The sequence below is a fragment of the Sciurus carolinensis genome, chromosome 5 (genome assembly GCF_902686445.1).
Source record: "Sciurus carolinensis chromosome 5, mSciCar1.2, whole genome shotgun sequence".
In the NCBI taxonomy this organism is placed as follows: domain Eukaryota; kingdom Metazoa; phylum Chordata; class Mammalia; order Rodentia; family Sciuridae; genus Sciurus; species Sciurus carolinensis.
In genome coordinates this window covers 85,819,879-85,846,369 of record NC_062217.1, presented here as the reverse complement: position 1 = coordinate 85,846,369, position 26,491 = coordinate 85,819,879, and the positions used below count along the sequence as shown (strand labels likewise).

General features: G+C 35.8%; 1 protein-coding gene across 3 annotated transcripts in view; it reads left to right on the top strand.

Moving 5' to 3' along the window:
- Nucleotides 1-26,491, top strand: part of Ift88 (intraflagellar transport 88) — a 157,310-nt gene that overhangs the window by 46,579 nt on the left and 84,240 nt on the right. The window lies entirely within an intron of this gene.

Genomic DNA, 26,491 nt, shown 5'->3' with positions numbered 1-26,491 from the left:
AAATTAATAGCATTTATTTCAGTGCATTTATGTAGAAGCCTCTCATATCTTAATAAATAAAATAATTTTAAGTATAAAAAAAAGAAAATTTACTTTATATTTTGTAAATATGTTAAAATTTTGTGTACTTTAAGCACTGTTTTTTTTAAGAAATGAAAATTACAAAAGAAGACCCCTAGAAGGAAAATAATTAAAACTCCCCCCCCACCAAAATGTAAGCCTGCTAGTTAACCTCATTTCGCCCAAAACCTCCTCTCTGCCACCAAGAGACTCACCATGAACATTTTTCAAGGCCTGGACAAGAATAGAATGGAGTTTACCCACATTTTCTTTTTTTTTTTTTTCATGGTCCCAGAGATTGAACCCAAGGGCACTCAACCACCGAACCAAATCCCTAGCCCTTTTAAAAAATATTTTACTTAGAAATAGGGTCTTGTAACTTGCTTAGGTTCTCAGTGAGTTGCTAAAGCTGGTTTTAACTCTTGATCATCCTGCCGTAGCCTCCTGAACTGGGGGGGGGGAGGGGGGTTTAATAGGTTTGTGCCACCATGCCCGGCTCACATTTTCATTTTTAATAAATAATTAAAGTCACCTTTTGGTCAAGAATGTGAAGTTGGAAATTCCATTATTTGTTCATGTTGTATAGTTGATGAGAATAATTTTCTTGCTCAATTTCATTGTTTTGATGAGAAATAAATCTTTTTGAAACATAGAATTCGTAATGTAATATACTGTTTGCTAAGTTTATGTGGTCATAGCCAGCTGAAGACTGCTTGTTTTCAGATTTTAGAAGCCCACTTCTTTGCTTGAACATGCTCTAATTTTGGCAATGTCCCTTAAGAATGTTGCAATCAGGGTTAAAAAAAAATGCTTTTGACCCTTGATATATTTTGTCAAAATACTTCATAAAAATTCATAATTACTTACTAAGGTCAATATTTTCTTTCCTTCCCTCCCTCATATTTTTGGCAAGTCTGGTAAGCCAAATTGATGGTATGTCAAACATGATAGCTTGTTTTGGTGTTATTGGTAAGGCGAAACATTTCCCAAGTGTGTGCTTAACTAACAAAATCCATTAAAAGACCTAAAATTACTTGTTAAAAAAAAAAAAAAAAAAAGATCGTCATTTCCTGTTATAGTAATATATTTTCCAGTGAGTAGTGAAGTGTTTTAGATTTAGGAACTCTTAGATCATTTGTTGAATGAGCATGTGGCTGAATTTGCTTTCTTCTTCCAGGCAGTATGAGAATAACTTTTATAGCATCTCATATAGGTGATCATTTAATTTCTGCTTAGATTCTTATGGTGTTTAATTCATTTGCTTTATTTTCTGACATCTTTAATAAAGGCTTATAACATTATTTCATATTGAATTTAAATTTCCCTCTCATAAAGGAACTAATACAGAGTGAATCTCTGATCTCTGTATGTGGTTAAAATATCAGGAAAGTATGGAAAAATTATGGCTTTAATTTTCTAATTACTGTCCATAGTTCTTGTGATAGGATGAACATAACCTTTCTTTGTTATACCTTCGTCATCTTTCAGATTCTTACCCATGTTGTTTATCCCTTGGAATCTATTCTATTTCTAGGAATCCATGATCTTCCTGTTTTCGTTTGCACTGACAGCTTTCATTTGGCCCAGGACATTTGTTTTTACTGTGTTTCCATTGCATGTCTTTCTTTTGCATTCTTTGCTCCTGTTGTAGACTGCTTTTTCTTGGAGTTTTCCTTCCTGGAATCTCTTTCTACTTTAGTTTCCACAAGATGGTTGTTGTCTTGGCTTGGTGTTAAATGTTGTCTTGGTGCTTGCCTCCATTTTCTTTTCTGGTCTGGATCCTCCTTCTCATTTAACAACTTTATTTTCTTCCCTTGATTTCATCCCCAATTAACCCCTTAATGTCTTTCAGTGTGAGTCTAATTCTGTCATCATTCTTGATAGATCAGGTTATAACTTGCGTATCTTCTTTCGGAACTTTAAAAACATTTGCCCATTTGTTAACTAGTGTTGTTGCTGACTAATGTTGGTCTCGTCCTTGTTATTTGTAGGTGATCTGCATTTTTTTCCTGAAGATTTTTATAACTTTCTCTTTGTTATTTTGAAATTATATGACCACATTTTAAGTTTGTCTTTCTTTCTCCTAAGCATTCCATGACTCCTCTGTAGTCTTATATTTCAACTTGAGAAAATATTATCATATCATTTTATATCAAATTATTTTATAATTTACTTCCTTCTCCAGTTATGAATTTCTATTAATTGGATTTTAGAAGTTTTGTCACTTACTTCTCTGATACAGTACTTTCCATTTCTGTTTTTCTTTGCTTCTGGGAGACTCCCTTCACTTTCTCATTCAATTCTCCCATTTAATTATTTTATTTTTACTTCTTAAAAATGTGTTTTTACATGTTGCTCAATATTTCCAAGCACACCTTCTTTTTTCTGGTTGTTCCTTTGTTGTGGAGTGTGAAGGGCAGTCTGTAGGCTTCATCACACATATGAATGGACTGATCAGTAATTCTGTAACAGACCTGTGGTCAGCCTGATCCCAGCCACTAGGGCTTTTGTGAGTTATTCCCTGAATGCACAACCTCACCTCAAATCTGTGGGGGCAGTCAACACACTGCTGGGGAACCTTTCAAAGTGTAACTAACTTCCTTTTTTCTGCTTTACATGCCAACACACCTTTATCCTTTTTTTATTCTTCTAGAAATTGTATTTGCTCATGTCCCCTTCCTGTCATGATGTTTGTTGTAGAGTTTCACCATTTTTATTTCTTTTCCTGTCATTTTAAATGAGAGTCTGGGGAGAAGTGAGACATGAATGCCTATGTCTACTCCCCTTTTGAGTCATGGTATTGCCAGGTGTTAATTGTGGTGGAGAGCTTTCTTCTAAATCTTTGCTCTTTCTGGATAAGCAGTTCCAATTCCTTTACCCATTTCAGATAGGATGTTTTTCTAGAGTGATTGGTTTTCTGCCTGACTGGTTGACTGTCCACCTAGTTTATAAATGAGTCCCTTAAAATATGTCTCTGTATCTGTATACAGAACTCTACATGCATTTTCACCAACTATGGTAAAAGGGAATAGCTAGATCCATTTTCACACACACCAAATTTGATAGTCATCTGAGATCTCCTTGATTTGGGGACAGCCACCTCACAATAAATTAATTCTGTCCTTTGTCATATCTTTATGCTGAATAGTAAACATTATTTGTTTTACAAAGCGTAAACTGAATCATCTTAATATTTATAAGAGCATACGTATTTAATTTTTAAGCAGATATGTGTTTTAAATTACTAGATAGTGCTCTTTGTAGGCAACATCAGAGCTTCTGACTGAGGATAAAGAATACATGTACAAAAACATTTCATAATATAATGATTGTAAGTATCTTACATTCTCCTTGTCTGCTTTTTTCATCTAAATTGCAGAAGATTAAGGAATAAACATTTTAAGACATAAATAACATCTGTTTGATGTTTGAGGAACTTTTAAGATTTGAAATTAAACAAGCAAAAGATTTAAATTAAACCATCTGATTTCTCTTCTGTTTAGATAATTATCAAATTACATTTTCAATAAGAAAAAAAACAATATAGAATCTTCTATTTAATTCAGCCTATTTGGCAGTTCCATTTTTTATATTTTAAAATTATTCAATAAAAGAGAAGCAGTTTTGAAGTTGAAAGATTATTTTCTCTTTATTTGGATCTGGCTTTTGGAAGTTGGTTTCCATTTTTTTTTTTTTTTAATTGTTTTTCAAGAACAGGTCTATGTTGCCCTGACTGTCTCCAAACTCCTAGACTTAAGCAATTCTGCTTCAACCTCACAATTAGCTGGGACTATAGGTTTGCACCACCACATTGACCTAAATTTTTTATCATGTTAATAATAGGGCTATTAAAAAACTGGTTGCTAATGTTTTACTGACTGTTGACTGTTTCCGCCTGTTGAAATATGCAGCTTTCAAAATCTGACTGATATTAATAAATTAATTTTAAAGCCAGAAATTTTATATGCATTTTCTAAAGTCAAGGTCATTAATTTAATTTTCTCTTTTTTTATTGTTTGTTCTATTTAATTATACATGACAGCAGAATGCATTTTGATTCATTGTACACAAATAGAGTACAATTTTTCATTTCTCTGGTTGTACACGATGTCGAGTCACATGATACGAGCAATCATATGTATACATAGGGTAATGATGTTTATCTCATTCTACCATCTTTCCTTCACCCACCTCTTCCCCTCCCCTCATTTCCCTCTACATATTCCAATGTTCCTCCATTCTTCCATTACACTCCCCACCTGTTATGTATCATCATCCACTGATCAGAGAAAATGTTTAGGCTTTGGTTTTTTGGGATTGGCTTATCTTACTTAGCATGATATTCTCCAGTTCCATCCATTTACCTGCAAATGCCATAATTTTCTTCTTCTTTATGACTAATATTTCATTGTATGTATATACCACAGTTTATCCATTCATCTATTGAAGGGCTTCTAGCTATTGTGAATTGAGTTGCTGTAAATATTGATGTGGCTGTATCTCTGTAGTATGCTGATTTTAAGTCCTTTGGGTATAAGCCAAGGAGTGGGATAGCTGGGTCAAATGGTTGTTCCATTCCAAGTTTTCTAAGGAATCTCCATACTGCTTTACAGAGTGACTACACCCATTTGCAAACCCACCTCACTTCCTCACCAACTCGTGATGTTGTTTCTATTCTTAATAATAGCCAGTCTAATTGGAGTGAGATGAAATCTTCGGGTAGTTTTGATTTGCATTTCTCTAATTACTAGAGATGTTGAACATTTTTTCATACATTTCATTTTTTTTGTTTTTTTTATTATTTTAATGTAAACAAATGGGATACATGTTGTTTCTCTGTTTGTACATGGCGTAAAGGCATACCATTTGTGTAATCATAAATTTACATAGGGTAATGCTGTTTGATTCATTCTGTTATTTTTTCCCTCCCACCCCTCTTTTCCCTCTATATAGTCCTTCCTTCCTCCATTCTTGCCCCCCTCCCTAACCCTAACTCTAAACCTAACACTAACCCCTCCCAGCCCCCATTATGTGTCATCATCCACTTATCAGCGATATCATTTGTCCTTTGTTATTTTGAGATTGGCTTATCTCACTTAGCATGATATTCTCCAATTTCATCCATTTGCCTGCAAATGCCATAATTTTATCATTCTTTATGGCAGAGTAATATTCCATTGTATATCTGTACCACAGTTTCTTTATCCATTCATCGATTGAAGGACATCTAGGTTGGTTCCACAATCTGGCTATTGTGAACTGAGCAGCAATGAACATTGATGTGGCTCTATCTCTGTAATATGCTGATTTTAAGTCCTTTGGGTATAGGCCAAGGAGTGGGATAGCTGGGTCAAATGGTGGTTCCATTCCAAGTTTTCTAAGGAATCTCCACACTGCTTTCCAGAGTGGCTGCACTAATTTGCAGCCCCACCAGCAATGTATGAGTGTACCTTTCTCCCCACATCCTCTCCAACACCTGTTGTTGCTTGTATTCTTGATAATCGCCATTCTAATTGGGGTGAGATGGAATCTTAGGGTGGTTTTGATTTGCATTTCTCTTATTACTAGAGATGTTGAACATTTTTCCATATGTTTGTTGATTGCTTGTAGATCTTCTTCTGTGAAGTGTCTATTCATTTCCTTAGCCCATTTGTCGATTGGATTACTTGCATTCTTGGTGTAGAGTTTTTGAGTTCTTTATGGATTCTGGAGATTAGTGCTCTATCTGAAGTATGATTGGCAAAGATTTTCTCCCACTCTGTAGGCTCTTTCTTTGCATTGCTGATAGTTTCCTTTGCTGAGAGAAAGCTTTTTATTTGAATCTATCCCAGTTATTGATTCTTGCTTTTATTTCTTGTGCTATGGGAGTCCTGTTGAGGAAGTCTGGTCCTAAGCTGACATGTTGAAGCTCTGGACCTACTTTTTCTTCTATAAGATGCAAGGTCTCTGGTCTGATTCCGAGATCCTTAATCCATTTTGAGTTTAGTTTCGTGCATGGTGAGAGATAGGGGTTTAGTTTCATTCTGTTGCATATGGATTTCCAATTCTCCCAGCACCATTTGTTGAAGAGGCTATCTTTTCTCCATTGCATATTTTTGGCCCCTTTGTCTAGTATGAGAAAATTGTATTTACTTGGGTTTGTGTCCATGTCCTCTATTCTGTACCATTGATCCACCTTTCTATTTTGGTACCAATACCATGCCGTTTTTGTTACTATTGCTTTGTAGTAGAGTTGAAGATCTGGTATTGCGATACCCCCTGCTTCACTCTTTCTACTGAGGATTGCTTTAGATATTCTGGTTTTTTTATTCTTCCAGATGAATTTCATAATTGCTTGCTCTATTTCTGTAAGGTACATCATTGGGATTTTAATTGGAATTGCATTAAATCTGTATAGCACTTTTGGTAGTATGGCCATTTTGACAATATAATTCTTCCTATCCAAGAACATGGGAGATCTTTCCATCTTCTGAGGTTTTCTTTAATTTTGTTCTTTAGTGTTCTATAGTTCTCCCTGTAGAGGTCTTTCACCTCTTTTGTGAGATTGATTCCCAAGTATTTTATTTTTTTCGAAGCTATTGTGAATGGGGTAGTTTTCCTAATTTCTCTTTCTGAAGATTCATCACTTATGTATAAAAATGCCTTAGATTTATGTGCATTGATCTTATATCCCGCTACTTTACTGAATTCACTTATGAGATCTAACAGTTTTCTGGTGGAATTTCCTGGTTCCTCAAAATATATAATCATATCATCAGCAAACAGGAATAGTTTGAGTTCTTCTTTTCCTATTCGTATCCCTTTAATTTCTTTGGTCTGTCTAATTGCTCTGGCTAGAGTTTCAAGGACAATATTGAACAGAAGTGGTGAAAGAGGGCATCCCTGCCTTGTTCCAGTTTTAAGGGGGAATGCTTTCAGTTTTTCACCATTTAGAATGATATTAGCCATGGGCTTAGCATAGATGGCCTTTACAATGTTAAGGAATGTTCCCACTATCCCTATTTTTTCTAGTGTTTTGAGCATGAAGGGGTGCTGTATTTTATCAAATGCTTTTTCTGCATCTATCGAAATAATCATGTGATTCTTGACTTTAAGTCTATTGATATACTGAATGACATTTATTGATTTCCTGATGTTGAACCAACCTTGCATCCCTGGGATGAAACCCACTTGATCATGGTGCACTATCTTTTTAATATGTTTTTGTATGTGATTTGCTAAAATTTTGTTGAGAATTTTTGCGTCGATGTTCATTAAGGATATTGGTCTGAAATTTTCTTTCCTCGATGTGTCTGTCTGGTTTAGGTATCAGGGTGATATTGGCTTCATAGAATGAGTTTGGGAGGGTTCCCTCCTCTTCTATTTTCTGGAATACTTTGAGAAGTATTGGAATGAGCTCTTCTTTAAAGGTTTTGTAGAACTCGCCTGAAAACCCATCTGGTCCTGTACTTTTCTTTGTTGGTAGGCTTTTGATGACTTCTTCTATTTCATTGCTTGAAATTGGTCTATTTAAATTGTGTATGTTCTCCTTGTTCAGTTTAGGCAATTCATAGGTCTCTAGAAACCTGTTGATGTCTTCGAAATTTTCTATTTTGTTGGAGTATAGATTTTCAAAATAGCTTCTAATTATGTTTTGTATTTCAGTCGTGTCTGTTGTGATATTTCCTTGTTCATTCCGAATTTTAGTGATTTGGGTTTTCTCTCGTCTTCTCTTTGTTAGTGTGGCTAAAGGTTTATCAATTTTGTTTATTTTTTCGAAGAACCAACTATTTATTTTGTCAATTGTTTGTATTGTTTCTTTTGTTTCAATTTCGTTGATTTCAGCTCTGAGTTTAACTATTTCCTGTCTTCTACTACTTTTGGTGTTGGTCTGTTCTTTTGTAGGGCTTTGAGCTGTCGTGTTAGGTCGTTTATTTGTTGAGTTTTACTTCTTTTATTAAATGCGCCCCATGAAATAAATTTTCCTCTAAGTACTGCTTTCATAGTGTCCCAGAGATTTTGATATGATGTTTCTTTGTTCTCATTTACCTCTAAGAATTTTTAAATTTCCTTCCTCATATCTTCTGTTATTCATTCATTATATAATAGCATATTGTTTAATCTCCAGGTGTTGGAGTAGTTTCTGTTTTTTACTCTTTCATTTATTTCTAACTTCAATCCATTATGATCTGATAGAATACAAGGTAGTGTCTCCTATCTTCTTGTATTTGCTAACATTAGCTTTGTGGCATAATATATGGTCTATTTTAGAGAAGGATCCATGTGCTGCTGAGAAGAAAGTGTATTCGCTCTTGGTTGGATGGTATATTCTATAAATGTCTGTTAAGTCTAAATTATTGATTGTGTTATTGAGATCTATGGTTTCTTTGTTCAATTTTTGTTTGGAAGATCTGTCCAGTGGTGAGAGAGGCATGTTAAAATCACCTAGTATTATTGTGTTATGGTCTTTTTGGTTTCTAAAATTTGAGAAGGATTTGTTTGACATACATGGATGAGCCACTGTTTGGGGCATAGATGTTTATGATTGTTATATCTTGCTGATTTATGCTTCCCTTAAGCAGTATGAAATGTCCTTCTTTATCCCTTCTGACTAACTTTGGCTTGAAGTCCACATTATCTGAAATGAGGATGGATACTCCAGCTTTTTTGATGACTCCATGTGCATGGTATGTTTTTCCCCATCCTTTCACCTTTAGTCTGTGGGTATCTCTTTCTATGAGGTGAGTCTTTTGTAGGCAACATATTGTTAGATCTTTCTTTTTAATCTAATCTGCCAGTCTATGTCTTTTGATTGATGAATTCAGGCCATTAACATTCAGGGTTATTATTGAGATATGATTTGTATTCCTGGTCATTTGGTTCATTTTTTAAATTTTATTTATTTATTTATTTTTTTGACACAACTTGGTTCCTCCTTTATTTGACAGTTCCTTTAGGATAATTCCTCCCTTTGCTGATTTGCTTCTTTGTATTTTATCTCTTCCTCATGGAATATTTTGCTGAGAATGTTCTGTAATGCTGGCTTTCTTTTTGTAAATTCTTTTAGCTTTTGTTTATCATGGAATGATTTTATTTCATCATCAATTTGAAGGTAAGCTTTGCTGGGTATATGATTCTTGGTTGGCATCCATTTTCTTTCAGAGCTTGAAAAATGTTGTTCCAGGCCCTTCTAGCTTTTAGGGTCTGGATTGAAAAATCTGCTGATATCCGTATTGGTTTCCCCCTGAATGTAATTTGGTTCTTTCCTCTCACAGCCTTTAAAACTCTGTGTTTATTTTGTATGTTCAGTATTTTCATTATAATGTGCCTTGGTGTGGGTCTGTTGTAATTTTGTGTATTTGGAATCCTATAAGCCTCTTGAACTTGATTTTCCATTTCATTCTTCAGATTTGGGAAATTTTCTGATATTATTTCATCGAATAGATTGTTCATTCCTTTGGTTTGTTTCTCTAAGCCTTCCTCAATCCCAATAATTCTCAAATTTGGCCTTTTCATGATATCCCTAGTTCTTGGAGATTCTGTTCATGATTTCTTACCATCTTCTCTGTTTGTTCAACTTTGTTTTCGAGGTTAAATATTTTGTCTTCAATATCTGAGGTTGTGTCTTCCAGGTGTTCTATCCTATTGGTTGTGCTTTCTATGGAGTTCTTAATTTGGTTTATTATTTCCTTTATTTCAAGGATATCTGTTTGGTTTTTTTTCAATATCTCTAACTCTTTATTGAAATGATCTTTTGCTTCCTGTATTTGCTCTTTTAACTGTTGATTGGTGCGTTCATTCAATGCCTGCATTTGCTCTTCATCTCATCATTCAATGCCTGCATTTGCTCTTTCATCTCATCATTCAATGCCTGCATTTGCTCTTTCATCTCATCGTTTGCTTCCCTGATCATTTTAATTATGTACATTCTGAACTCCCTTTCTGTCATTTCTTCTGCCTTGCTGTCGTTGGATTTTATTGATGTAACATCTAGATTTGTTTGGGGCATTTTCTTCCCTTGTTTTCTCATATTGTTCAGGAATCAGTGGGTCATTAAGATATTGCAGATTTCCTCTATTGACTTATAATGTCCCTGATTGCTTGTATATCCCCTCTTATCCTTCAGTAGCCTGAAGTCTTGGAGGAAGTTGATAATACGGTGCTCCACAAGGAAGCTGCCTCTCTAGGGATGGTGACCCTCAGGTGGGTATATTCCCTGATAGTGGGCAGAGGTGCCTCCACTTGTTGAGCAATGGTCATCCAAAGGGGAACTAGGCTGCAGGCTGAGGCATGGCCTGTTTGTTCCTGTGTCTCTGGTTTTACCGACCTTGTGGGAAAACCTCACTCTGCGGGGAAGACTCACCCGGTGCGAAGGTCTCGCTGGTCAGTTCCCATCCTAGAGGTTCCCCTTAATCTACAATTACCGCCTGGGCTGGGCTGTCTTCCTCTGCAACGTTCCCAGGGGCCCGGACCTACCTCCTGGGCCTGGGAGCTTCACCCTTCACAGACAAGTCTCCTTAGGCTGCCTCTCCTCAGAGAATCTGCCCGCAGTCCTGGAAACTTCGTTCCGCCCCTAGGCGTGTCTCTGTGCGGCTCTTCCAGCAAGAAGCCGGTCCTGGGACCCTGGTCTGCACCTAGTCGCCTGGCTATGCGGCCCCTCCTCTTAGCCGCCACCTGGAGCCCCGTACAATAGCTCCGAGACCCAGAGCCCCGCCACACACTTCTTCCTCCGGACAGCCACCCGGTGTTCCGACACAAGCAACTCACTTCGTGTCTCCTCCTCCTGCCAACCGCCCATAGCCCTAGGCAGTCACTCCGAGTCCAAGTGACCCACCCTGTTCCTCCTCCTCCTCGGGGTAGCCCCCCGGGTGTTCAGGAGTGGTCGCTTTGAGTCCAAATAACTCACCACTCGCCTCCTCCTCTGGCAGTTGCCTGTGGCTCTGATGCAGTCACTCCTAGACCAAGCGACCTGCCGCGCTTCTCCTCTTCCTCCGGGCAACCCCCTGGTGTTCAGAAGCAATCGCTCTGAGTCTAAACAGCTCGCCACGCAGCTCCTCCTCAGGCAGCCGCCCGGAGCCCCAGTGGTTGCTCCGAGTCCAAGCGCTGTGCTGAGCTGCCTCCTCTATGATGATCCCAGTTGTCCGTGTTTACCGCTCCAGCGGGGGGAGGGGCGTCTCGCCGAGCAACTCTACTTCACAAAGTTCCCTGCGTTCCGGGGCTACCGCCTCATCCGGGAAGCCTCCCCAACCGGAGAGACTCACCTGGCGGCTTTAAGTTGGTCCCAAGTCTCTCACTATCTCCTCTTCTGAATCCTGCATCCTGGAGCAACATGAAATGCAGCCGCCCTCTAGTCTGCCATCTTGAAACCCCCCTCATACATTTGTTGATTGCTTGTATATCTTCTGTGAAGTGTCTGCTCAGTTCCTTAGCCCATTTATTGATTGTGTTATTTGCATTTTTGGTGTTAAATTTTTTGAGTTCTTTATAAATTCTGGAGATTAGTGCTCTATCTGAAGTGTGTGTGGTAAAGATTTTCTCCCACTCTGTAGGTTTCTCCACGTTATTGATTGTTTCCTTTACTGAGAAAAAGTTTTTTAGTTTGAATCCAACCCATTTATTCATTCTTATTTTTATTTCTTGCACTTTGAGAGTCTTGTTAAGGAAGTTGGTCCTAAGTTGACACAATGAAGATTTGGGCCTACTTTTTCTTCTGTTTGGTGCAGCATCTAATTCCTAGGTCCTTGATCATCTTTGAGTTGAATTTTGTGCAGGGTGAGAGATAGGGGTTTAATTTCATCTTGCTGCATATGGATTTCCAGTTTTCCCAGCACCATTTGTTGAAGAGGCTATCTTTTCTCCATTGTATGTTTTGGGCAATTTTGTCCAGTTTGAGGTAACTGTATAAATATGTGGATTTGCCTCTATGTCCTCTACTCTCTACCATTGGTCTACATATGTGTTTTGGTGCCAAATACCATGCCACTTTTGTTACTCTTGCTCTGTAGTATAGTTTAGGGTCTGGTATTGTGATACCTCCTGCTTCACTCTTCCTACTAAGGATTACTTTGTCTATTCTGGGTCTCTTATTCTACCAAATGAATTTCATGATTGCTTTCTCTATTTCTATGAGGTACATCATTAGGATTTTAATTGGGATTGCATTGAATCTGTATAGTACTTTTGATAGTATGACCATTTTGACATTAATTCTGCCTATCCAAGAGCATGGGAGATCTTTCCATCTTCTAAGATTTTCTTTAATTTCTTTCTTTAGTGTTCTGTAGTTTTCATTGTAGAGGTCTTTCACCTCTTTTGTTAGTTTGCTTTCCAAGTATTTTATTTGTTTTTTGAGTTTATTGTGAATGGAGTGGTTTTCCTAATTTCTCTTTCAGAGGATTCATCACTTATGAATAGAAATGCATTCGATTTATGAGTGTTGATTTTATATCCTGCTACTTTATTGAATTCATTTATGAGTTCTAGAAGTTTTCTGGTGGAGTTTTTTGGATATTCTGAATATAAAATAATGTTGGCAAATAGTGATAGTTTGAGTTCTTCTTTTCCTATTCGTATGCTTTTAATTTCTCTGATCCGTCTAGTTGCTCTGGCTGGAGTTTCCAGGACAATGTTGAATGGAAGTGGTGAAAGACTTGTTCCAGTTTTTAGAGGGAATGCTTTCAGTTTTTCTCCATTTACGATGATGTTGGCCTTGGACTTAGCATAGATAGCTTTTACAATGCTGAGGTATACTCCTACTATCCCTGTTTTTTCTAGTGTTTTGAGCATGAAGTGGTGCTATATTTTATCAAATGCTTTTTCTGCATACATTGAAATGATCATATGATTCTTAACTTTTAAGTCTATTGATGTGTGAATTACATTTATTGATTTCCATATGGTGAACCAACCTTGTATCCCTGGGATGAACCCCACTTGATTGTGGTGCACTAACTTTTTAATGTGTAAGCGATTTGTCTAGGCCAGTTTATAATGAACACATAAACAAACTTGATATCAAGTTCATGCCTTAAATTGTGGCATAAAATATTTTTATTAAGCTTAAATTTAACTCTACTTTTGGATTGTTTATTAGTATTCTTTTATACTTTATCTCAGGGAAATAAGCATAATCGTTGCCTTTTTGTAGCTGAGAAATGTAGACTTGACTAATAAGGACAGATAGTTTAGGTCAGTCTTATTAAACTTTGTATTCATTGACCATGCTCTGGTTAGTTTTTAAAAGTACAGGTAGTACACGATCAGCAAGGGCAAGGCCCTAGATTCTATCCACAGAACAAACAAACAAAAAGTAGAGATTATTAAGCTCTCCAGTTCTCTTCCCACCATAGTCAGGGTTCTGAAATCAGGAGTGAGCATTTGCATTTTTAGCAATTCCCTACTTGGTGATTCTGATACATGCACTACTCTCTTTACCAGTGATGCCACCCTTGGTTGTATATTAAAATCATCAGAGGATTCAAAAAATTCTCAAGACCTAGACTGTAGTCTAGATTAATTAAATCAGACAATTCAGGTGTTAAGACTCAAGAATAAGTATTTCTAAAGCCTCCTGTGGGTTCTGTGATATATATCATACACATGAATAGAACTCTGTACAGTGTCAATAATTTTGGAATGCAATTGACTAAAGAAATCATTAAAAGTAAAAATTCAGTCTTGAATGGGACAGAAAAATCTGTCTTTTGGAGTGCTTTCCAGGTAACTCTAATGTGCTGCCAGGTTTGGAAACTCATTGAAATTCAGCTGTTTTATTGAAAAACAGAGGGGAAAAGTCAGTCCTGAAATTATTTTCACTATAAATTTTCTGGCATTCTTACTATATTCCTGTTAATTTATTTTCATATAGTTTAAACCTTTTTTGGTGAAATATAAAGCACATAAAAAATTGTACAAAATAGATGAATGTGGTGGCATATACTTATCATAGTCCCAGCTACTCAGGAGGCTTAGGAGAAATCACTTGAGCCTGGGCAACATGGTAGGATTCTGTCTTAAAGAAAAAATCATATAAAACAGTGTGTGGTTTAGATACGAGCTATGCCCCAAAAGCTCCTGTGTTCATGCAGTAATATTCAAAGGTACAAAATTAGATTATGAGTGCAGCAACCTAATGAGTCCATCCTAGTTGAATGGTCTGAGTGGTAACTCTAGGCAGGTAGGAGCATGGCTAGAGGAGGTAGGTCACTGGGGGCATACTTTGGATTGGTGCTTCTTCCCTGTGGCCTATTCTCCACCCTTTCTTACTTCTTGGCTATAATGAGCTGAGCAGCCATCCTCTCTCAGGATTTCAGCCTACTTCCAGCCCAGAACAATGAAACTTGCCTACCATGAACTAAACTTCTGAAACCATGAGACAAAATAAACTTTTCTTCCTTTTGGTTGTTCTGGTCAGGTCATAGAAACAAAAAGCTGACTAACCCACACAGTAACATCAGCTCAGTGATGTATCACAAAACAAACACCTGTGTGACCACTGCATAGCTTAATAAATAAAATTTAAAGATAGAACATTATTGTCAGTACCTGGAAGATCCTGATTTGGGTCACTGGACTTCCCATTTGAAAGGGTAACACTGTCCCAATTTCAGTGTTAATCACTTCCTTTCTTTTCTTCATATTTTAACCACCTAAGCAGGCATACCTGACACCATTATTTGATTTTGTCAGTTTTAAAAAACATTATATATATGGAATCTTACTGTACATATTTTTCATGTCTTCTTTTACTTTGTTGTGAGTTATATACTCATCTTTGTATGCAGCTGTGGTTTGTTCATTGCTGTATCATGGTTCACAATGTTAATATATTGCAGTTTACCCATTTTAATTTTAAGGGACATTGTGGCAATTTGCACTTTTAATCTATAAAATATGCTTCTATCAATATTATTGTACAGTTGTGCATGCTGCTTGATAGATGGTGCCTTTTTTCTGTTGGGCATATACTTATGATGGAATGATGTAATACTAGGTTTATGTATATGTTCAGCTTTAATGGATACTGCTAACCAATTTTTCATGGACCTTATACCTATTTACACTCCTCCAAGCAATTACAAAAATTCTTGTTGCTTCCTAGTATGTGGTGTATTTTGTGGTTTTTCATTTTAGCCAACCATCCCAGTACATTTCATTTTGGTTTTAATTTGCATTTCACTGATGACTGATGTAATTTCATGTTTGTTTATTTATTTATTTTTGGAGCATAAAGAAGATACCAGTCTTTTTTTGTTTGTTTGTTTTTAGTTTTTTGTTTGTTTGTTTGTTTTGTGGTACTTGGGGTTGACCCCATGGGCACTTAACCACTGAGCCACATCCCCCTTTTTAGTGTTTTTATTAGAGACAGGGTCTCAATGAGTTGTCAAGACTGGCTTTGAACTCTCGATCCTCCTGCCTTAGCCTCCTGAGTCACTGGAATTTCAGGTGAGCACCAGCGCACCCAGCAACACCTGACATTTTATTTATAGATTGCTCTTAGGAATGTTACAGATACATGCTCATGACAAAATCCAATTTTGACAATCACCTTCATATTTGGTTTTTTTATTACCAACTCTGCTTTATCAAAATCCAGTACCCACAGTTTGCCATGGTTTTTATTCCAAATTTATTGTGATAATATGAAACATGATAGTGTACATGATCACATTTAACTTTCAGTTACAAAATCAACCCTGATTTTAGCTGTGAAAACTGAGCTATGTTTAAATCATAATGTAAATAAAATGGACCTAACAAGTATCTATGAATTATTTTGTCCCATTTAGTTAAACATGACAGTAGAATCTATTTTGATATATTTAAGCAAAAATGGAATATATCTTGTTCTAATTAGGATCACAGTCTTGTGGCTATATATGATGTTCATATTCACTGTGGTGTATTCATATTTGTACATAGGAACCTCAGGTCAGATTCATTCCACTGTCTTTCCTCTTCCTATCCTCCCTCTCTTCCCTTCATTTCCCTTTGTCTAATCCCCTAAACTATTCTTTCCCTCCCCACCTTGTAAGTTAGCATTTTTATATCAGAGAGAACATTTGGCCTTTGGTTTTTTGGGGAATTGGCTTATTTCACTTAGCATGATAATCTTCAGATCCGTACTTTTACTGGCAAATGTCAAAGTTTTTCTTCTTTATGACTATAAGTAATAATCTGTTGTGTATATAAACCACATTTTCTTTATCCATACATCTGTCGATGGACATCTAGATTGGTTCCATAACTTAGCTATTGTGAATTATGCTGCTGTAAATATTGATATGGCTGTGTCACTGTACTATACTGATTTTAAATCCTTTGAATATATACAAGAAGTGGTATAAATAAGTCAAATGATGGTTTCATTCCTAATTTTTTGAGGAATCTCCATACATCCATTATGTTTAAAACACTAGAAAAACTAGGGATAGTAGGAACATACCTCAATGTTGTAAATGCTATATTTGGCAAACTCAAGGTCAACATTATTCTAAACAGAGAAAAATTGAAAACATTCCCTCTAAAAACTAGAACAAGGCAGGATACCCTCTTTCACCACTTCTATTCAACACAGTCCTTGAAACTCTAACCAGAGCAATTAGGCAAAAGAAAGAAATTAAAGGGATATGAATAGGAAAAGAAGAGCTCAAGCTATCTCTATTTGCCAGCGACATGATCCTATATTTAGAAGACCCAAAAAACTCCACCAGAAAACTTCTGGTGTATCATGGTAACACGATACAAAATTAACACCCATAAATCAACTGTGTTCCTATACACCAATGATTAATTTCAAATTTTTATTTACCATACAAGTATTATTTTTTCTGAAGTTCCCATTCAAGACTCACCCTCATTTCTATTTCTTTTCTTTTTTTTTTTTTTTTTTGTTTAGTGTATCTTTTAAGGACTCTTCATACCCCAACTTCACGAACATATTTTTCTGTTTTCTTCTAGACATTTTACCTTTCAAATTTAGGAAGATGATCCATGTGGATTTTTTTTTTAATATGGCATGAAGTAGGGCAAGTTCTTTCTTTTCCCTTCTTTTCTTTTTAGTAGGACTATCCAGTTGACTCGGCATCAGAAGATTATGCTTTTCCCTATACAATGTAATGCCATCTTTGACATATATCAAGTGACTATTATGGGTCCGTTTATGGCCTCTAATCCATTTATTCTTTCATTAAAGTCACATTGTATAAATTTCTAAGGTTTATATTAATTCTTGATATGTGGTAGTAGTACTGTGGTCTAAATGTTTGTGTCTCCCCATAATCCTAAACACCAAGGTAATAGTGTTAGGAAATGGAGTCTCTGGGAAGTGATTAGGTCACAAGAGTGGAACCCTTATGAATGGAATTAGTGCCCTTCTTAAAGACAACCCAGAGAACTAGCTAGTCCCTTTCACCTATGAAAGGATCCAGCAAAAAGGCACCATTCTTTGAACCAAAAAGCATACTCTCATTAGACATCAAATGTTCTTCATCTTGGACTTCCCAGCCTCTAGAACTCTGAGAAGTAAAATAATGTTGTTTGTAAACTATCCAGCTTGTGGTATTTTGTTATAGCAGCCTGAATGGAATACAATAAGTAATGTAAGTGTTCTACTTTCATTCTTCAGGATTGCTTGACTATTCTTGGACCTTGTCATTTTTTAAAAATATTTTTTTAGTTGTTGATGAACATTTATTTATTTATTTATTTATGTGTGGTGCTGAGGATCAAACCCAGGGCATCACACATGCCAGGCAACCACTTTACCACTGAGCCATAATCCCAGCCCCCTTGTCATTTTTGTATAAGTTTTAGAATCCACTTGTCAGTTTCTGTAAAAATTCTACTGGGATTTAAAAAAATAGATTTAATTTTAAAATTTTGTTCTAATTAGTTATATATGACAATAGAATGCATTCTGATACATCATACATAAATGGAGTATAACTTCTCATTCTTATGGTTGTACATGATATAGGATCACACTGGTTGTGCAGTCATATATGCACATAGAGTATTAATAGCTAGTCCATTCTACTCAACTTTCTACCTCCAAACCCCCTCTCCTCCACCTAATCCAAAGTACCTCTATTCTTTCCTAGCCCCCTGCCTTACTGTGAATTAGCATCTGCATATCAGAGAATATATTTGGCTTTTGGTTTTTTGGGATTGGCTTATTTTGCTTAGCATGATATTCTCCAGCTCCATCCATTTACTAGCAAATGCCATAATTTCATTGTCTAAGACTGAGTATTCTGGGGCTGGGGAGATAGTTCAGTCGGTAGAGTGCTTACCTTGCAAGCACAAGACCCTGGGTTCAATCCCCAGCACCCAAAAAAAAAAAAAAAGAAAGAAAAAAAAGACTGAGTATTCCATTGTGTATATATATCACATTTTCTTTATCCATTCATCTGTCAAAGTGCATCTAGATTGGTTCCATAGTCTAGCCATTGTGAATTGAGCTGCTATAAACTGTGTCACTGTAGTATGCTGACTTATTAAGTCCTTCGGGTATAAACTGAGGAGTAGGATAACTGGGTCAAATGGTGGTTCCATTCCAAGTTTTTTGAGGACTCTCCACACTGCTTTCCATAGTGGTTGCACCAATTTATACTCTCACCAGCAATGTTTGAGTGTATCTTTTTCCCCACACCCTCACCAACATTTATTGTATTCTTGATAATTGCCATTCTGACTGGAGTGAGATGAAATCTTAGTTTTGGTTTACATTTCTCTAATCACTAGAGATGTTTGTTGATCAGTTGTGTTTCTTCTTTAGTGAATTGTCTGTTCAGTTCCTTAGTCAATTTATTGATTGGGCTATTTGGGGGTTTTTTTGGTATTAAGTTTTTTGAGCTCTTTATATATCCTGGAGATTAATACTCTATCTGAGGTGCATGTGATAAGGATTTTCTCTCATCTGTAGACTCTTTCTTCACATTATTAATTGTTTCCTTTGTTGAGAAGAAGCCTTTTAGTTTGAATTCATCCCATTTATTTATTCTTTTTTTTTTTTTTTTTTTGGGTGCTGGGGATCGAAACCAGGGCCTTGTTCTTGCAAGGCAAGCACTCTACCAACTGAGCTATCTCCCCAGCCCCCCATTTATTTATTCTTGATCTTACTTCTTACGCTTTAGGAATCTGGTGAAGGAAGTCACCCTAAGCCAACATGGGGAAGATTTGGGCCTACATTTTCTTTTATTAGGCATAGGATCTCTGTTCTAGTGCTTAAGTCTTTGATCTGCTTTGAATTGAGTTTTGTGCAGGGTGAGAGATAGGGGTTTACTTTCGTTTTGCTACATATGGATTTCAAGTTTTCCCAGCACCATTTGTTGAAGATGCTATCTTTTCTCCATTGTATGTTTTTGGCACCTTGGTCTAGGATGAGATAACTGTACTTACATGTGTTTATCTCTGTGTCTTCTATTCTCTACCATTGGTCTACATGTCTGTTTTTGTTCTAATACCATGCTGTTTTTGTTACTATGACTCTGTACTATAGTTTAAGGTCTAGTTTGTGATGCTTACTGCTTCACTCTTCTTGCTAAGGATTGCTTTGGATATTCTGGGTCTCTTATTTTTCCAAATGAATTAATAGATTTAATTTTTTAGGGCAGTTTCAGGATGGGGAAAATTGACCTATTTACTGTGTTGGCTGTTCCAATCTGTGAATATGGTATATACCTCCATTTATTTGGATCATACTAATGTCTTTTGGCAGTTTACCTAGACATCTGCATATCTTTTATTTTATTTTTCCTAAATGTTTGATATTTTGATGGTATTGTTAGTTTTTAAATTTAATTTTCTATTTCTGTTTCACTCATAGATACACATAAAATATAGATTTTATGTACTTATGTTTTACCCAGTGACTTTATTAAATTAACTTATTAACTTTTGAATAGTTATCTCAATTCCTTTGGAATATCCATGTGCACATTTGACCACCTGCAAATAATTGCAGTTATATTCTTTCCAATGTTTATACTTCTTTTTATTTTTTCATTTTCTTGCTCTATTGCACTGGGAAGGACATTGAGTTGGGTGCTGAAAAGAAGTGGTGATGTGGTAGACATTTTTGCTTTGTTTCTGACCTCATAGTTTTAGGTCTTAAATTAGATCTTTAATCCATTTTCTGTTACTTTCTGTATATGGTGTTAGGTTAGGGTGCATCTTCATTCTTTTGCATGTAGATTGCCAGTTTTCTTCACATTGTTTGTTGAAAAGACTTCTTTCTCCATCCAATGGTTTTAGCACCCTTGCCTAAAACTTTAACTACTTATGTGCCCTGGAACAGCATGATGCCAGTGTATGAGAACTGGTTCCAATGTGCTATGAGACCAAAGAAAGAGACAGATCCAGGATTGAAGAGAACAGTTTATTGGAGGACTTATGGAGCATGGTCTTGAGTGGCAGCAAGACCAAGTAGATACCTAGATTTGAGTGAAAAAAAGCAGGGGGTTATGAAGTGGTCAGGACAAAAGTGACTTTATTCAAGTCACAATTTACCTAATTTATCTCAAGATAATGTCAAAGAATCAGGCACATTCCTAGTGCCAGGATCTGGTTGTAAAGTTCCATATACTGTTCAATTTTTGTCTAATCACAGTATAGTAAGAAACTATGTGGAAAAAAACCAATCACAGTTACTCAGGGGCATTTATGGTGGTTAAGACTCAAGATGTCTACAGTCACATAAAACTGAATGTGTAGAATAGGCAAAAGTTTATCTTGGGGCTCACTATTCCTTTAGTTTATATTCTGCTTCTAATGCCAGATTGATTACTATAACTTTGTGGTAAGTTTTGAAATCAGAAGTGTGAGTCCTTCAGTTTTGCTCTTCTTTTTCAAGATTGTTTTGTCTATTCAGGTTCCCTTGTAATTCCATATGAATTTTATAATGGGTTTTTCTTTATCTCCAAAAACAGTCATTGGGATATTGGTAAGAATTAGATTGAATCTGTATATTTCTTTGGGTAGTATTTTTTTTTATTTTTTTAATATTTTACAGTCTACATTTTGATTCATTGTACACAAATGGGGTACATTATTTCATTTCCATGGTTGTACACGATGTAGACTCACTATTCATGTAATCATACTTGTACACAGGGTAATGATGTCTGTCTCATTCCACCATTTTCATACCCCTCTCCCTCTCATTTCCTTCTACATAATCCAAAGTTCCTCCATTCTTCTCTCAATCCCCACTCTCCCCACCCCCATTATATATCATTCTCCACTTATCAGGGAAAACATTTGGGTAGTATTAATATGCTCACATTATTAGGTCCTCCAATCTGTGAACATGAGATGTGTTTCTTTTTATTTATGTTTTCTTTAATTTCCTTCACCACCATTTTGTCATTTTCATTGTACAAGCCTCACTTCCTTGGTTATGTTCATTCCTAAGTGTTTTATTCTTTTAGAAACTGTTATAAATGCAATTTTGTTCTTCTTTTCCACCTCCACCAAGGCATAGACGGAGATTTATTTAGGAAAGTAAGTACATATTCAAGGGAGAATGGAGGCAATCTTTACTCCTTTGGGGATTAAAAAAAGGAATACATATTCAAGGGAGAATGTGTGCTATCTTCAGAGGGAGAGAGAGCTACAATTGTACAATTCTTAATATCCTCTTCAGGTTGTTCATTGTTAGTGTATAAAAATGAACTGAACTATGTGTGTTGACTTTATATCCTGTTATATTGTTTAATTTCCAATAAATTGGGCATTTTCTCCTGTATTTTTCATATTGATTTCTAGTTTAATTTCATTGTAAACAGGCTATGCACATGATGGTTTCAAGTCTTTGAAATTTGTTGGAGTTTGGTAATGTGATCCAAATGCACTTGAAAAAACACATATTCTGTTAATGTTGGGGATGATGATCTATATATGTCAAATCAAATTTCTTATTGTTTTATTCAGAGCTTATTCTTGCTAATATTTGTTCTTTCAGCTTTTGAGAAAGATGTGTTTTTTTTTTATTATGGTTAAAGTTTGCCTTGTTTTCTTTTGACTTTTTGGATATATCTTTTTTTACTTTTTTTTAAATCTTTCTGTGTTCTTAAGTTATATCTCTTGTAAGCAGTACACAGTTGACTTTTTTTAATTCACTCTGAGAATCCCAGTCTTTAAATAGTGTTATTTTAGCCCTTTTACATTTAAGGTGCTTACTTATTGACTTCCTATCTCCTGTCTTACCTTTTGTCTATTTGACTAATATAATTTTTGTTTCTTTTTCTTTTTTCATGTGTCACTAAGTATTTTTATTTATTCCAGTAATATTTCATTTCTCTCTTAACTCCATTATGCATTTGTTTACTATTTTTATAATCATCATTTTAATTGTATTAGACTATATTATGTCATTGTACAACCCTCACATATTACTGTATAATGCAAATTATTACTTTTATCGCTTAGTTGATAATAGAAATTTATTTGTGATTGGTTCTTTTTAGTTATACATGACAGTAGAATCCATTTTGACATAATTTTACAAGCATGGAATATATCTTGTTCTAATTCAGACTCTAGTACCTCTCCTTCCCCTTCCCTCTCCTTACCCCATGCTCCCTTCCCTTTATTGATTTTTATGCCATTTACCTATAGTTATTTTTTAATTAGTTTCTTGTGGATGTATAGGATGGTGAAATTCAATGTGGTATATTCATATATGTACATAGGAAAGTTATGTCAGACTCATTCCACTGTCTTTCCTATTCCTATCTTCTTTCCCTTCCCTCCCTTCCCTTTCCCCTTTGTCTACTCCATTGAACTTCTTGTGGGTTAGCTTCTGAATATCAGAGAAAACACTTGACGTTTGGTTTTTTTTGGGATTGGCTTATTTCACTTAGCATAATCGTCTTCAGATTCATGCATTTACCAGCAAATGGCATAATCATTCTTCTTTATGACTGAGTAATACTCCATTAGGGGTGTGTGTGTGTGTGTGTGTATACATACCACATTTTCTTTATCCATTCATCTGTTGAAGGACACCTATGTTGGCTCCATAGTTTAGCTATTGTGAATTGAACTGCTATCAACATTGATATGACTGTGTCACTGTAGCATGCTGATTTTAAATCCTTTGGATATATACCAAGGAGTAGGATAACTGGGTCAAATGGAGGTTCTATTCCTAGTTTTTTGAGGAATCTCTGTACTGCTTTCCATAATGGTTACACCACTTTGCAGTCCCACCAACAATGTATGAGTGCACCCTTTTCCCCACAATCTTGCCAACCTTTTTTGTTATTGGTATTCTTGATCGTTGCCATTCTGAATAGAGTGAGATGAAATCTCAATGTAGTTTTAATTTGCATTTCTCTAATTGCTAGAGATGTTGAATATTTTTTCATATATTTATTGATCAATAGTATTTCTTCTTTTTGAGAAGTGTCTGTTTAGTTGCTTTGGTTTTTGTATTATTTACATATATTAACAATAACAAAGCAATCTAAATGCTATGTTATACTAACATAACCAGTTATGCTAAAGCTTGAGATTATATAGTAGGAGTTCCCAGTATAGAGTGGTGTCATAGAAGCCTTCCAAGATTAAATGATACTTGGATTGAGACCTGAAGAATTAGTAAGGATAAAAGCAGCACAGAGGAAAGATATTCTAAGTAGAGGAAAGATCAAAGATCCAGAGAATATATGTTCCTGAAAATAATTCAGCTCTAAGTTTCTCAGGCATCATATGCACAAGAACAGTAGGAGTTAAGATTATTTTTAGAAAAACTGAGAAAAAGGTGACTCAAATAATTTTCCATAGGGCTTATTGTCTTATAGAACCCCCATTAATGAAAGTAGGGATAAGAGCATAATGGGTGTTTACTTTTGAGGCATTTGATTTGTTGGTGGTTCTTTTGCAATTGAACCACTCTTCTCCTTAGTATGATACCATCCCCTTCTGGTTGTTATGCTTCTGATTATGTCTCATCAGACTACTTCAGCCATTCTTCCTCTTCTGGCCACATAGAAGTTTTGTTCCTCTGACTCCATCAACCTTCTCACTTCTCACTCTTCTCTACTTTCTCCAGATAGCCTGGTCCATACCTGTGAAATTTATTACATCACTGTATTTATTATTATATATATACACAGTCTCTGCCCCTAGTTCCTGACTCAGAGCACTAAAACCCTTGTAACTTCCCGAGCAATACTCCTGAATGATAGTAACAGCTTTGCTACAAGATTTGGTCTTAGTTCCTGACACTAAATCTTTTAAAACCCTTGAAATCACTAGCATGTGATTGGGGTTTTTTGTTTGTTTCTTTCTTTGTTTTTTTTTTTTTTTTTTTTTTTTTTTTTTTTCCTGTGTTAATGAGATGACTAATATCTGAAAACTCCACAGAGCCTCAGGATAGGGGCTAGTTTCCAGAGAACCAAGTGATTTAAGGGTTGGAACTTTCCTCCCCACCTCTATGAAAAGAGGTTGGAGATTATGTTAATCACTAATAGCCAGTGATTTAATAAATTGTGTCTGTGTAATGGGATCTCTATAAAACTCATGACTGAGAGGGTTTAGAAAACTTCTGAGTTGGTGAATACATCGACATTCTGCGAGGGTGACAAACTCCAAAAACCTCCAAATAGAAGCTCCTGCCCTAAGAACACTTTTAGACCTTGACCTGTGCATCTCTTGTTCTCACTCTTTATCTGTATCTTTTATATTTTTTGTAATAAACTGGTAGTAGTTAAGTTCTTGGAACCATTGTAACAAATCAGTAAATTTGAGAAGGCTCATGGGAACCTCTAGTTTGTAGGCAGGTTGGAGTATGAGTAACCTGGGAACTTGCTGCTTGTGATTGGTATCTGAAGTGAAGCCCAGTCTTGTGGAACTGAGCCCTTAAAGGAAATTAGTTAAATTAGTGGCAGAATTGGATTAAATTACAAGACACTCAGTTGATATTATTGGAGAATTGAAGAATTGATTGGTGTGGGGGATATCTCCACACATTTGGTATTAGAAGCGTAAGTAGAAAAATGGTTTTTATTTTAACACCCATGTCTCTAACTGGTCCCTTATATTTTGCCAAATCCCAGATATTTATTTTAGAATACTGTATTATATTATAGGCTTACACATCTGACAATTGCACCTGCCCTCTTTAATGTTCTTTATGTACTGTAAATTTCATAATTTTCAATCCTGTGCACCTCTTCACAGGATTGTACCCGAAACATGGTCTCATCATATATTGTGCAAATGGTGTCACCAGTTAAGCAACTGCATAACACAAAAATCTAGACTGTCACTTTAGATTCCTCTGTGTCCTCTGTCTTACCTCTTATATCTGATCAACTACTTCTCATATTATCTCCTTAACATCTCTCAAAATGACCTCCTTTTATTTCTATATACTATATTAGTTCAAAATTTCATTACTTTTCATGGGTCATGGCCTACCCTACTATATTGTCTGTCTCCTAACTGCTCCCTATGGTTCCTACTGAAGTGATTTTTTCTAGAATTTATACTATTATGTGCTTATAATCCTCAATGGTTCCCTGGGACTTTGAGGGTACGGTACATATTCCTTAGCTTACCATACAGATTTTGTATTATATGGCATCTGCCTATTTCTTAGACTTTATTTTTCCACTTTTTCATAAGCATCCTGTCTAATCCAGCTATGGTGATTGAATCTACTTTTTAAGTAGTTTCAGTTTTCCTAATCTTCACATCTTACAGACTTGCTATTCCTTCTTCTTGGAATGTCTTTCTCCTTAAATCAGTCCATACTTGTCCTTCAAACTGAGCTCAAATATCTCTGGAATATCTTTTCCCAGGCTGTTGTAGAGTTTTATCCCTGCATTCTTGGATTTCTTTATAATAGCTCCAACACAGAACTTGCTTTCCTGATCTGCTTTTCCCTTACTGGTAAGAACCTTATTTTATTTATCCTTGTAGTCCTGTACTAAACATAATCTCTGACACATAGTAGGCATTCAATAATTACTTGCTGAATGCATTACTTAATCACTTGTTTCCAAGTTATTCTCTCAGAATCCTGGAAACTTCATTAGCCATATCCCCAGGTTACTTTGCTGGGGCAGGGTTGGGGAACTAGGATCGTTCAGAGAGATACAGAACAGGCAGGTGTCAAGTCTTCCTTCTCCACTTCAAGCAGAGAGGCACCTTTGTATATCAGCTTTCTTGAAAGGGATTCTTTGCTTTAAATGAATTACTGGGCTAGGCTAGTGAACCAGACCCTTAGTAAAAAATATTATTTTACCTTGTTTAGTGAAATTTGTTTAATGAAATAATCTTTGCCCTTATTACATGATATTTTTCCTATTCTACTTTTTGATTGACAAGTAAAAATTCTGTATTTTAAGAACACACAACATGTTTTGATAACACATATACATTTTAGAATGGTTAAATCAAGCTACTTAATGTATGCATGACCTTGTATACTTGTGTGTGT